This window comes from Drosophila navojoa, chromosome 5 (assembly GCF_054131105.1).
Source record: "Drosophila navojoa isolate 15081-1374.11 chromosome 5, UAZ_NAV_1.0, whole genome shotgun sequence".
Lineage (NCBI taxonomy): Eukaryota > Metazoa > Arthropoda > Insecta > Diptera > Drosophilidae > Drosophila > Drosophila navojoa.
The window spans coordinates 23,620,833-23,634,145 of NC_142893.1; the positions used below are offsets into that span (position 1 = coordinate 23,620,833).

The window sequence follows — 13,313 nt, forward strand, 5'->3', positions numbered from 1 at the left end:
CTCTCAACCAAATAAACGCACATGCATAAATCAATGTTTGGTGCCGCTGGTGGAGGTATGTCTATTGGCATATGCTGCGGGCACTCGCACAAATTGAACCTGTCATCTTTTAGGCAGCCTCGTCAACACATATTTGCTGTATGCAGGCGCCACAGTTGCAGCTATACCCTATTCTGCAGTCGGAAGAGGGAGATCAGACGCTGTTGTTGAGTAAGTCTTTACCACAGGAAGTCAAGTCTGAATGGAATGGAATGGAAACGATCTGACGAGAATCAATAAAACTGAAGAAGGTAAGGATCAATTGAATAAAATAAGTATTAGTTCAAGCAACAGGCTAAGCCAGCCAAAGAGAGAGAATGCGTGAGAAAGAAAGAGAGAAGCGAATTAGAACTCATAAAGAAGTTAATGTAGAAAAACGCAAATTGTATCGCATCGATCAATCAGACAACACGGGCCACAAACGCAGCGAAAATGTGGGATTCAGAACACGAAGTATAATGTAAAGACAAATGTTCAACAGATTGAAACAGATATAAAGAAACTGAATTTACCAAAAGTGAGAAGCGAAGCGTAAACAGGGCCAAAGACAGACAGAAAAAAAAAGACAGAAACATTTGAGAATTTTAAATACGGTCATTTCCCCAGAAATTCCTACTTCTGTAGTGTGTGAACTCTCTTGATTTTTTTTCTTTTTAATTATCTTGGAAGCGCACCAATTATAGTGCCAAGAAATGTAAGTGATTTTCTTTTATTTTAATTTTTTAATGGTGAATCGTATAGACTTTTTCTTGTCTGACTTTGTTTTCTTATTTATTGTTCAATTTAATTTTTGCTAAATATGCCTTTTTAGTTAATTAACTCTTTATACTTTGTCGTGCTGGTATTGTTAGGGTATAAGGAATTTGTAAAGAAAACTAGAAGAAACAAATAATACAGTTGAATTCTGTTATAGCGACGTTCAGAGGACCATCGTTATAGACGGAATGGGTATCAGATTTTTCGTCGTTATAACTGTTCGAACGCAATAAGCGAAGTCGTTCTGCTGCAATTTTGTTTTTCTGTGAGTTATTCCAATCGAAAAACTTCACTATTGGTAAATTCGTTTAATCTTTCCCCGATACAAGGTAACTCATAGTCGTGCATTCGATTTCGGCCTACGCGATTCGATTTTGGATATTTCCTCGCACACAGGCGGCATTTTGTGTTGACAACAGGCAACTGCTGCTGCTGCAGGCCAACATTTAACGGTACACGCAATCGCACGTCAAGTATACAGCTCAGAGTGAGATAGAGAGAGAGAGGGAGAGACAGAGAAAGGGAAAATGAGAATGAGAGGGGCTGGATTGCAGGCACATATGTCCGCTTTGATAACATTCAGTTACAAACAAAACTAATAGACCCAAGTGGGCACTGGGCTTGCATAGAAGAAGCAGAAGTACATTTGATAATACGTTTTTGATTTGATTTGGATTGAGTGCTGGGCAAGTGCATTGCATTTGTGCTCGGTTTTTGGCTAGCTTTAGCTTTAGTATGCAAATACTATTTTAGCTACAATCTGTGTTTGCATTATAATTTCACAAATTAATAACAATCTCTTTGCTGACTGTGAGATTGCGAGAAGGTTTATGCTGCAGTACTTTGTTGGAATTTGATGCAGACATCCTTTGCGCACGTCGGTTTGTCTCTTAGCTGCTTTGCATGCAAAATCTACTCAGCTTGCCGTTCTACTTCTTTGTGTGTGTGTGTGTTTGCCGTTGTTTCTATCTTGCGGTTTCGCTTTGCTATGACACTTTGGCATGACAGCATCTGCATCCTCAGCTCAGTCCACAAACCTTTCGAGCACTTTTACAATTCGATTTTATTTATTTTCGAGACATTTTCCGCCTGCAGCTTATCCCATACGTCTGCAACAGCATTCTTGACACTCTTCTATGCATAAAGTTAGCTAACTGTAACTATTTGTTTGTTTATTGCAAATTAGATTTGCGGTTGACCAACTTTTCCACTTACGCTCTTTTCATGCTGCGCGGCTCCGTATGCGTGATTTGAGTGTCTCTGCTTTGTGTTATTTAGACGACCATTTCAATTATTAACTAGAACATATTTTGTACTTTGATGCAAAATAAATGTGCATATGACATAATAAATATGCCAATTCAACAACAGTCTCAAGTCCCTTCATCTCTTGAGTAGTCGAATGAAACTTATGCTAGCATCATAGTCATACTTTGTGCGTCATTAGGTACTTAGTACTCCCATTAAATAAGTACTAATCGAACTTTTTGTTTCTCTAATAGTAACTATCGGTCAGTCATTCAAATGTTTTTTGAGTGCTACATGAAAGAGCTCTTAGCTAGCTAAATAAATATGTTTCGTAGTGAAGTGACTGACTCACTCTTAAATTTCCCTCATTGTAGAGCACAAAAGACGCCTTTTACAAATTAATATACTTCTTTCTTGCATTTTGTAGCGTACGGGTTTGACTAAGTTGCGACTCTCTCGACGAGAGCGCTGTATGTCGCCTGCGGATGTTAAGTACAGGCTTGCTTATGGCGTGTAGAAGGCTTCGAGGTGCGCACTCTTGCTATGCTCGTATCTAGCTCGCCGGATTGTCGGGGTTCTTCTCCACCTATTCTACACTATTGCACCCTAACACACTTTAGTTATAGTGCGCTTCAGAAACTATATTTCGAATTTGACTGTATTTGGACCAATGCGCCGACACGCAATATTAATATGGTAAACTTAAACATGACTTTGACCGACAGAGAGACAGTAGGTGTTGTTCGTCCCTCGTCTCTACCCTCCCTACCTTGACAATACTATATTTTAGTTGTATCGTCCCTAATCAAGTCTTTAAGACTATATTACACCTTACACGATCCTGGCATGGATAGTCGACAGACCAAAAAAACTTATGAATTCATATTCATTTCCATCATTTTAATTCAGTATTAAACAAAAAAAAAACTAATCAAATCGTCAGAATACCATGACATTCTAAGAGAGAGGTATGATGGGGAGATGATAAGGTTTTCTAATCAATACTACTCTATACTTATGCGTTAATGCCTTTTCTTATATTCTAATTATGTTTGTTTACAATATTTCTTATTATCTACAACATTTAGTTTTAACTCGCGTTACATTTTCGTTCCCATTATAATTTTATAATCCTTTCATTTCTTACTTCATTTTTTGGATCTTGTATAATTTTTCATTCTATTAACGTATAAATTCATTATAATTTAAATATTTCCAACTACATTTACGCAAGTATATTATAGTTTATGTTTATGTTTTTTCCATATTTCTTATTTACTTTTGTTGAAGTCTATCAACGTTAGATTTTAGAGAACTTTATATTTTTCTTGTTTTCTTATCCTTCAATTACTTACATAGCGTTTTTATTGTTTTTATATATATATCTGCATACCGTTGTATCCCTGGGCCCAAGATGACGATAGTATGTTGATTTTAGCTGCTGGGGTTAAAACATAAAATTATAAAGGTCTCTTGATCTAATTATCTTTTTTTTTTTTTTTTTTTTTTTTTTTTTATAAAAACCTTTTTAGAGCAGCGCAGATAGTCTGCTCTGGCTACCTTCGCTGTGTTCCTGCATTAGCGCATCAGCTGACGCAATGCTCTACCTTCCGTCGGGTCCTTACTTAACTAAGGTATTGGGACAAAGCCGAGATCTAAACGAGGTTGTTCTACGTCATGGGGTAGGTTGTTTTAGAGATCCCGATTTCTTTATTTCTGGTTGTTGTGGGTGAAGTCTCTCTTTTGGCCGTTAATGAAACTGACGTCGTCGAGAGTTGACTCCGTGTCGGTGAGGGTATCTTGTCTTCGTGGTAGGTTAATCTGCTGCGCAGTCAGGTCTTTTATTCCATCGCTGCATGCCGTTGACCGCACGAGTCACATAAAAAAAACCAACTACTCTTTCGCAGTCTTTGGGCTTTGGTGATAGCTCTAGCTATTGAGCTAAATCAAGGTGGTCACCTAAATTATTAAATAATTAGCGAATTACAACCACTAATACTTTAACGTACCTATTGCCAAATCACTAGACACTTATTTAAATGGTTTGCTGTTCGCACTATCCACGGATATAATCTTTTTGTGCAGTATAATAATTCACCCACGTTTTGCTTTTAATTTAATACATGATCTGAACGTCGCGTCTGCTATCGTCAAAGATCTTTTCAATTATGATCGGCAGCTTAGCTAATCACGCTGGTTTAAGTGGCGCTAAGCGCAGTCGCGCGATCATCTCTTCTTCGTCTGCTTGCGGTACAATCGTACGATCAAAACTGTGCTTGCGGTGCAATCGTATGATCTGTATATCTTGCGCTATGCGAATGATAAACAAAGATAGATAACAACAACGACCGTAGGGTGACTCATGACATACCGAATCGTATTTTATTATTTGTTCCCACTATTCTGTGTTTATACTTATGACCCGAATTGTTATTTATTTTCGGTCACTACAGCACAGATAATGTTGCAAGACCTGCTCGAAGAACCATTATCTGAAGACCATATGATTTTAATTTAGGTACGAATCTGTATATCTTTTAGGTGGTATACCCCTAGGTTCTTTCCGTCTTCTGTTTTAAGTACATAGTAATTTGGACTGCGCTTTTGGTGTACTCTCGCTGGAATAAATACTGGTGCCAGCTTAGCGCTAAATCTTTTAATAGCATTACTCTGAGTAAAGTTCCGTGCATAAACTGTATCTCCTACACACAGCTGAACATTACGACTACGTAAATTATATCTATTGGCGTTTGCTTCATGACATTTATTTATGTTTTGTTTTGCTTTTTGTCGCAGCAACTGTAATGTATCTTGATTGCTTAGTTTGGTGTCATCATTCAAAAGATCTAGTTTCCTTAGTAGAGAGTAATCTTTCCCATTTAAAATCATGTTTTGACCAAAAGCAAGAAAATAAGGAGAATATCCTGTACTTCGGTGTAATGAAGCTCTCAAAGCTCCACTAATAGCATTAAGATTTACATCCCAATCGGTATGTTCAGAACCTATGTAGGCTCGTATAGCGGCTAACACAGATCTATTTAATCGCTCACTAGCATTAGCTTGTGGTGAATAAATCGCGGTGCACTTTTGAGTTACACCGAAACTCGTTAAGAAGGCCTGAAAAGCACTGGATTTAAATTGAGATCCATTATCTGTGAGTATCATTTCTGGTACTCCAAATGTGTAAAATATAGCGTCTTCTAAGAATTCACAAATTTTAGAAGCCGTGAACTTCTTAAGCGGACACAAGAAATGGAATTTCGTGAAATGGTCAACAACTATAAGCATGCCAATATTACCTTTTTTGGAACGTGGATAGGGTCCTAACAAATCAATATATAATTTTTGAAAAGGTCTATCAGATGAAAAGGGTCTACCCATTGGTGGTTTAAGAATGGTATTTGGGCTCTTTGTCGTGCGACATACGATACATTCGGATATATATTTTCGAATCTGACTAACCATTCTAGGCCAAAACAAATATCTTTTTATCTTTTCCACAGTTTTACTCATACCACAATGTGCTGAACTTGGCGCGTCATGTGCCTGCTGTAAAACTTCAGTCACTAATGTTGATGGTACCCAAAGTTTCCAAGAACTATTTTCTTGTTCTTCTTCGCCAGAAGAAAACTCTGTTCTTTTGTAAACGAAATCGTCAATTACTTTTAGATCGGGAAATCTGGATTGATTTAATTTGACTTTCTCAATTAGACTTAAATATTCGTGTGATTTGAATTCTCGTGACGTTAAATCTATTATCGGACAATTAAAAGTCATCTCTTCAATAGCTGGGTCATTTTGCCGAGATAAGGTATCTGCTACCACATTTAGTGAGCCTTTTCTATGCAAAATACTAAACGTAAAGGTTCGTAACTTCATGGACCATCTGGCAAGTCTGCCGGATAAATCTTTCTGATTCATTAACCATTTAAGAGCGGCGTGATCAGTTATCACTACAAATTCCTGACCTTCGATATACGATCTAAACTTTTTGATGCCTTTAATGACTGCTAAACATTCTAATTCTGTCACAGAATAATTGCGTTGTGCTTTTGAGAGTTTTTCAGACATATAAGCTATAGGCAGCTCAACTCCGTCCCGTTCTTGAGCTAAAACACAACCTATTCCATACATGCTTGCGTCACAAAGCAAAACAAATGGTTTCGAAAAGTCTGGTGTGATCAGAATTGGTGAAGCTGTTAAACAAGACTTTAAAGATTCGAACGATTGTTGGGCTTCTGGATTCCACTCTATGCCTTTCTTTTGTTTTAATAGCTCTGTCAAAGCAAAACTAACAGTGGCGTAGTTTTCAACAAATCGTCTGTACCAACCTGATAAACCTAAAAATCGCCGTAGTTGTTTCACAGTGGTAGGAACAGGAAACTCACTGATGGCTTTAATCTTATCGGGATTTGTTCTTATTTGACCGTCTCCGATTATGAATCCGAGATAGGTGACTTCTTTCATACAAAACTTTGATTTGCTTATGTTTATTGTAAGATTTGCTCTGCGTAAGCAAAGTGCTATTTCTTGCAACAACAACAAGTGTGAATCGAAGTCGTCAGACAAAATAAGGAGATCATCTAGGTATACAAAGACTCGTGTTCGCAAATGAGCTGGAATAACTTGATCCATTAATCTACATAGTGTTTGTGCGGCGTTGCATAAACCGAAGGGCATCATTTTATACTGATATAAAGGTCTATTCGGGACCGTGAAAGCCGTATATTGTCGAGATTTCTCGTCTAGAGGAATTTGCCAATATGCGTGTTTCATATCTAAGCCGGTAATAAAACGAGCTGGTGGTAAACAACTTAAAATGCCATCAATATGAGGCAAAGGGTATGCATCCCGCCTGGTAACCTTATTAACTTCTCTCGAGTCTAAACAGAGTCGATATTTTTCTCCCTTTTTGACTAAAACACAATTGCTACTCCAAGGACTGTTTGACTCTTCTATGACATCTAGTGCCAACATGTTATCGACTTCAGCAAACATAATCTTTTCAATAGCTGGCGAAACTGGCCAATGACGTTGTTTTATGGGTATTGCAGAGCCAACATCTATAGAATGCGTTATTAAGCTGGTGCGACCAAGACCTTCAGTAGCGAAAGATGGAAAAACTGCTATGACTTTATCAAGTCGTGCCTTCTCTTCTTTCAACAATACGTGATAGTTGGGTGGGTCTATATTTTCATCTGCGGTACCTACATCTAATTCTGCTACACCGTCTTGTGATGTTATTTTGTCTAAAAGTCCAAATTTATCCCAAAAGTCAATGCCTAGATATACGTCTTGCTTCAAGTCTGGAATGATAAACATTTCTAGATCTGCTTCTTTCCCTTGGTATTTAATTTGACTTGTAAACTTGGCTATTACCTTGCTAGGTGTTCCATTCGCGGTTTTAATGTATCCCGAACATTTTCTAACTTTTTTGTTCAATAACAATTCTTTTGCTGCTGAACCGCCAATACAACTTATTGTGGCTCCTGAGTCTAGCAGGGCTATATAACTTCTACCTTCTATACTAATTTCAGTGAAAAGTCTATTATCTGAGCTTAGAAAAATGGCTGATATAAACCTTCTCCTAACCTTCCGTATACTTTTCCAGAATTCTCTTAAACGTTTAGTTGAACGCTTAGGCTTAATTCTATATCTAAATTCATCTATTTTATTGAAAATTCGGTTACGGGCTACGTTGTAATTTCGTATTCTTTCATGTAAAGGTGCGAATGAAAAGTGAGTGTTGGAAGAATTATATTGGTGGTCCGTTTGAGTGCCAATATCCTGACTATCACTGGGTTCGGAGGATGTGTCTACTTGGTGTTGGTTGACACATCCCGTTTCCGGTTTCCCGAAGGGTTACATTTCGGACACATAGGCTTGAATATTTCTTTAGCTCCACAGCCAAAACAAAATATTTTTCTAGGCCCTACGCAATCGTCGAATCTGTGACCAGGTTTGTCACAATTCCAACAAACTTGAACTGTTTTTGTGGTATGTCTTTGTATTTCGGATAAGTTCTCTGAAACGTTAGCAACATCCGATAACTGTTCGGAATCGTTGGGTACTGACAATTCTGTGACGTATGAACGCACAGCCCGAGGCTTAAAAGTTCTAATGTCGTTATAAAACTGTTCGTGTTTCCTAATTTCTCTTCGGAGCTGCGATCTGTTTGAAACATTTAAATGAAGTAATTCGTGATGTACTATAGGCTTGGCGTTTCGAATCAACAGATCAACTAATTCATTTTCAGGTATCCCATTTTGGAGTCTATCAACAAGATCTTCTATTGAGTATTGGAAGTCATCAAATGGTTCGTTTTCGCCTTGGCGACGTTTCCTAATCTTTTCCCATATGTCATAATCGGTTTCTATATCTTCAAATCTTCTCTTGAACTCTAAGCAAAAGATTTCCCAAGTAAAGTTGGAGTGAGTACGATGAAATTTCCAGTACCAATCACTAGCTTTACCCGTAAACAATAGATATAAATGGTCACATAAGAGTTGAAATTCGTTATTCAAATTTTGTTTGGTAAGAGAACGAACGCGATAAATAAATTCGTCTGTTCGCATGCAATTCTTGGACCCATCAAATTTGATGTGCCAACTTTGCATAATGTTGGGTACTTTCCCAGGTGAACTATTTAAAATGGAGCTATTCTGATTGACACTAGACCTTGAGATGCTCTCAACGTTATTGTAATGAGACTGTTGTATGTCTGTATTACTGATCCTAAGGTTGCTGTCGTTAGCAGAGGATGGTGGTTGTTCTGGTGGGACCAGTTTAAGAGATTCTAATTTACTTTGCAGAGATGTCTCAATAATTTTTGATAAGTGTGACGTGAGTTGTTCTACCAATTGCTGCTGTTGAATATTTATTGAAGCTTGAATATAGGTAGCTATCTCGTCTTGGTTGTTAAGTACGATACTAGTAGTGTTCAAATTACGGTCAGATTCTTGTCGAGTGGTGGATCGAGTTTGCATACCCCGCCTTGGACTTATCCCTCGACCTCTAGTGGTTTGGTTTCTCTTTGGTTTCTCCTAGGGTAATTTAGCCTATTGCCACTTGTACTTAGGGTTTCGTTTGCACCAGGTTGTGGGCCGGCTTCCGAGCGAAGCTCTGCAAACAAGGTATTGTTCGAGAATGTTAAGGCCATTGCCGTGCAATCAGCGTTACATGTTGGGCATTTTGGAGTTACCTTAAGATGGTCTATAATACAAAGTTTATGGAAAATATGCCTACATGGGGTTTTTGCTACAAGATCTTTTCTATTTAATACTTCATTACACATACAGCAAAAAGGTTCTTCCGTTTGCAATGCGGATGCTATATCTTCCGTGCTATGGATCACCGACATTTTGCTTGGACTATTTAAAAACTAATAATTAAGGATTAAAATTGTTTGGGGTACTAATATGTCTGTCTTTTTCCATGCCAGAAACTATAAGATGGTGTCAGTCTAGTACATAGTGGTCTACACCTATTATCGTTAATTGTTCTATTTCATTAACCAGAACATTCAATTACTGGACAGCACTCACATTGAAGTAAATCTACTGTGTTCCAAAAATAATTGAGATGTATTCTACAATTTGTATAATATCAATCATATACTTATTGATCATCACCCTCTGAAGCTGTAGGTCTATTCAGGTCGACCAATCCAAAACAATGAATTGCAATCGCTAATTCCACGAAAAATATCCTAAGCGTAAGAGAATGTTGTCTGCACAAATATATAAATGACTTTTAGTTCACTAAAACATGAATTGTATGGATGGATTGATGGGTGAGCTTTAGGAACCCAGACAGTACTAAAAGGTTGAAAACTAAACTGTCTATGCTCCCACAGTGGTATTTGATTAAAGTTGTGTACTGTCTCGGGCCCCACGTTGGGCGCCATTAAAGTTATGTAGCGTACGGGTTTGACTAAGTTGCGACTCTCTCGACGAGAGCGCTGTATGTCGCCTGCGGATGTTAAGTACAGGCTTGCTTATGGCGTGTAGAAGGCTTCGAGGTGCGCACTCTTGCTATGCTCGTATCTAGCTCGCCGGATTGTCGGGGTTCTTCTCCACCTATTCTACACTATTGCACCCTAACACACTTTAGTTATAGTGCGCTTCAGAAACTATATTTCGAATTTGACTGTATTTGGACCAATGCGCCGACACGCAATATTAATATGGTAAACTTAAACATGACTTTGATTGACAGAGAGACAGTAGGTGTTGTTCGTCCCTCGTCTCTACCCTCCCTACCTTGACAATACTATATTTTAGTTGTATCGTCCCTAATCAAGTCTTTAAGACTATATTACACCTTACACGATCCTGGCATGGATAGTCGACAGACCAAAAAAACTTATGAATTCATATTCATTTCCATCATTTTAATTCAGTATTAAACAAAAAAAAAACTAATCAAATCGTCAGAATACCATGACATTCTAAGAGAGAGGTATGATGGGGAGATGATAAGGTTTTCTAATCAATACTACTCTATACTTATGCGTTAATGCCTTTTCTTATATTCTAATTATGTTTGTTTACAATATTTCTTATTATCTACAACATTTAGTTTTAACTCGCGTTACATTTTCGTTCCCATTATAATTTTATAATCCTTTCATTTCTTACTTCATTTTTTGGATCTTGTATAATTTTTCATTCTATTAACGTATAAATTCATTATAATTTAAATATTTCCAACTACATTTACGCAAGTATATTATAGTTTATGTTTATGTTTTTTCCATATTTCTTATTTACTTTTGTTGAAGTCTATCAACGTTAGATTTTAGAGAACTTTATATTTTTCTTGTTTTCTTATCCTTCAATTACTTACATAGCGTTTTTATTGTTTTTATATATATATCTGCATACCGTTGTATCCCTGGGCCCAAGATGACGATAGTATGTTGATTTTAGCTGCTGGGGTTAAAACATAAAATTAATTAAAATAAAGGTCTCTTGATCTAATTATCTTTTTTTTTTTTTTTTTTTTTTTTTTATAAAAACCTTTTTAGAGCAGCGCAGATAGTCTGCTCTGGCTACCTTCGCTGTGTTCCTGCATTAGCGCATCAGCTGACGCAATGCTCTACCTTCCGTCGGGTCCTTACTTAACTAAGGTATTGGGACAAAGCCGAGATCTAAACGAGGTTGTTCTACGTCATGGGGTAGGTTGTTTTAGAGATCCCGATTTCTTTATTTCTGGTTGTTGTGGGTGAAGTCTCTCTTTTGGCCGTTAATGAAACTGACGTCGTCGAGAGTTGACTCCGTGTCGGTGAGGGTATCTTGTCTTCGTGGTAGGTTAATCTGCTGCGCAGTCAGGTCTTTTATTCCATCGCTGCATGCCGTTGACCGCACGAGTCACATAAAAAAAACCAACTACTCTTTCGCAGTCTTTGGGCTTTGGTGATAGCTCTAGCTATTGAGCTAAATCAAGGTGGTCACCTAAATTATTAAATAATTAGCGAATTACAACCACTAATACTTTAACGTACCTATTGCCAAATCACTAGACACTTATTTAAATGGTTTGCTGTTCGCACTATCCACGGATATAATCTTTTTGTGCAGTATAATAATTCACCCACGTTTTGCTTTTAATTTAATACATGATCTGAACGTCGCGTCTGCTATCGTCAAAGATCTTTTCAATTATGATCGGCAGCTTAGCTAATCACGCTGGTTTAAGTGGCGCTAAGCGCAGTCGCGCGATCATCTCTTCTTCGTCTGCTTGCGGTACAATCGTACGATCAAAACTGTGCTTGCGGTGCAATCGTATGATCTGTATATCTTGCGCTATGCGAATGATAAACAAAGATAGATAACAACAACGACCGTAGGGTGACTCATGACATACCGAATCGTATTTTATTATTTGTTCCCACTATTCTGTGTTTATACTTATGACCCGAATTGTTATTTATTTTCGGTCACTACAATTTGTAGGTTACATAACAAGTCATGAGCGGCTCGCGACCTTTGTTGAGCTCTTCACTTCAGGGCCATTACGAATTTAAATTTAAATTAAATTCAAATAAGCTACAGTTAGCTGCGTGTTTGCAAGTCTTGACTAAGGCTTACAAAAATTGCTTTGAAGTGCCCGCAGTTGGAGCTGTTAGTTAGTTCCCGGCCTCAGTTACAGCCCAAGGCAGCAGCCGTCATCACGTGCAGCTCAATTAATATGCGCTTCATCCGCAGTGCATGCCCAGGGCTTATTCTGAGCTGCTGCGATTCTGATTTGACGCATCATTTGCATTTCTAATTACTGCATTCCATGCTCTCGACATTTCCTCTGCTCTCCCATTCATCCATTACGATTGTTTCCTATTCTTTGTGCAACATTCGTTTTGGTTGCGGACTTAGGCCATTGCTCACTGTTCAGGCGTGCGATTTTTGCTCAGCTTACAAGGCGCATGTTGCACGATGCTTATAATACCGTCCAGTCATCAAAAAAAGCTAAGGAGCAGGGCATATTTATTCCGTGGAGAGGTAGCTGCACAGTAACTGCATTAATGAATAACTAATTCGCAGATTATTTAAGAGCCAACTATTAAAAATTGTTTTGATTGTCGTGTGTTGTGTAATTCGATATGCTTACTTTTGGATTAAATTCGATAAATATCGATTATTAAGCGCATCAATAAAACGTTCCAAGGTCAAGGTTGGCGTACAACTAAAAAGATTATAATTGGTGAAGGAATTCTTGTTATTTTGTTGTATTATATTTATAATCATGATTTCATAATTATTTCAAAAATAAATATATATTTTTTCAATTATTGATATTAAATAAAAATCAATTAAGAAATACATGTTTGCACATTGAATTTCTTGTAGTATATTTCATATTGAATTATTATATTATGTTTATCATATATTGCTTATTGCACGCTCAACAAGCTCAAAGTAATTTGTTCTTAATTCTACGTAGAGCTGTTTAAAGGACTTTCTTTGCTGTAACCTCACGGCCTTAAAGCGTTTTTCACTTGAGTTCAGTGAATGGATTAAAGCAAATCGCTTTGCATTCAATTGAAACAGTTTGAATAGTTTAAGCTGCCGTTCAATAAGCATAAAGTTAAGCTAAGTAGGAGATTCCAGTTATTCAAACTATTTTCTTAAACTAAGTTCTTAAACTGCTTTTTATTTTTGTTCAGCTTTTCTCTATTTTCCAGAAGGGTTGCTATCGGATATTGGGGTGCAAATGAGCGATGCCATTGGGGTGCGCTCCGTGACTCTTAACGCCCAGCTGCTTATCTGTTG

General features: G+C 37.5%; 1 long non-coding RNA gene across 3 annotated transcripts; it reads right to left on the reverse strand.

Moving 5' to 3' along the window:
- Positions 1 to 3,525: 3,525 nt before the first annotated feature.
- On the reverse strand, positions 3,526 to 11,948 carry LOC149091209 (uncharacterized). Of its 3 annotated transcripts, XR_016196942.1 has the most exons (3): positions 11,549 to 11,948; positions 11,064 to 11,498; positions 3,526 to 10,976 (listed from the first exon to the last, which is right to left on the reverse strand). It is a non-coding gene; the product is annotated as an uncharacterized LOC149091209 (long non-coding RNA). The 3 variants fall into 3 exon arrangements; XR_016196941.1 differs by having other exon boundaries at positions 3,526 to 10,973; positions 11,064 to 11,948; XR_016196940.1 differs by having other exon boundaries at positions 11,064 to 11,948.
- Positions 11,949 to 13,313: the final 1,365 nt, after the last annotated feature.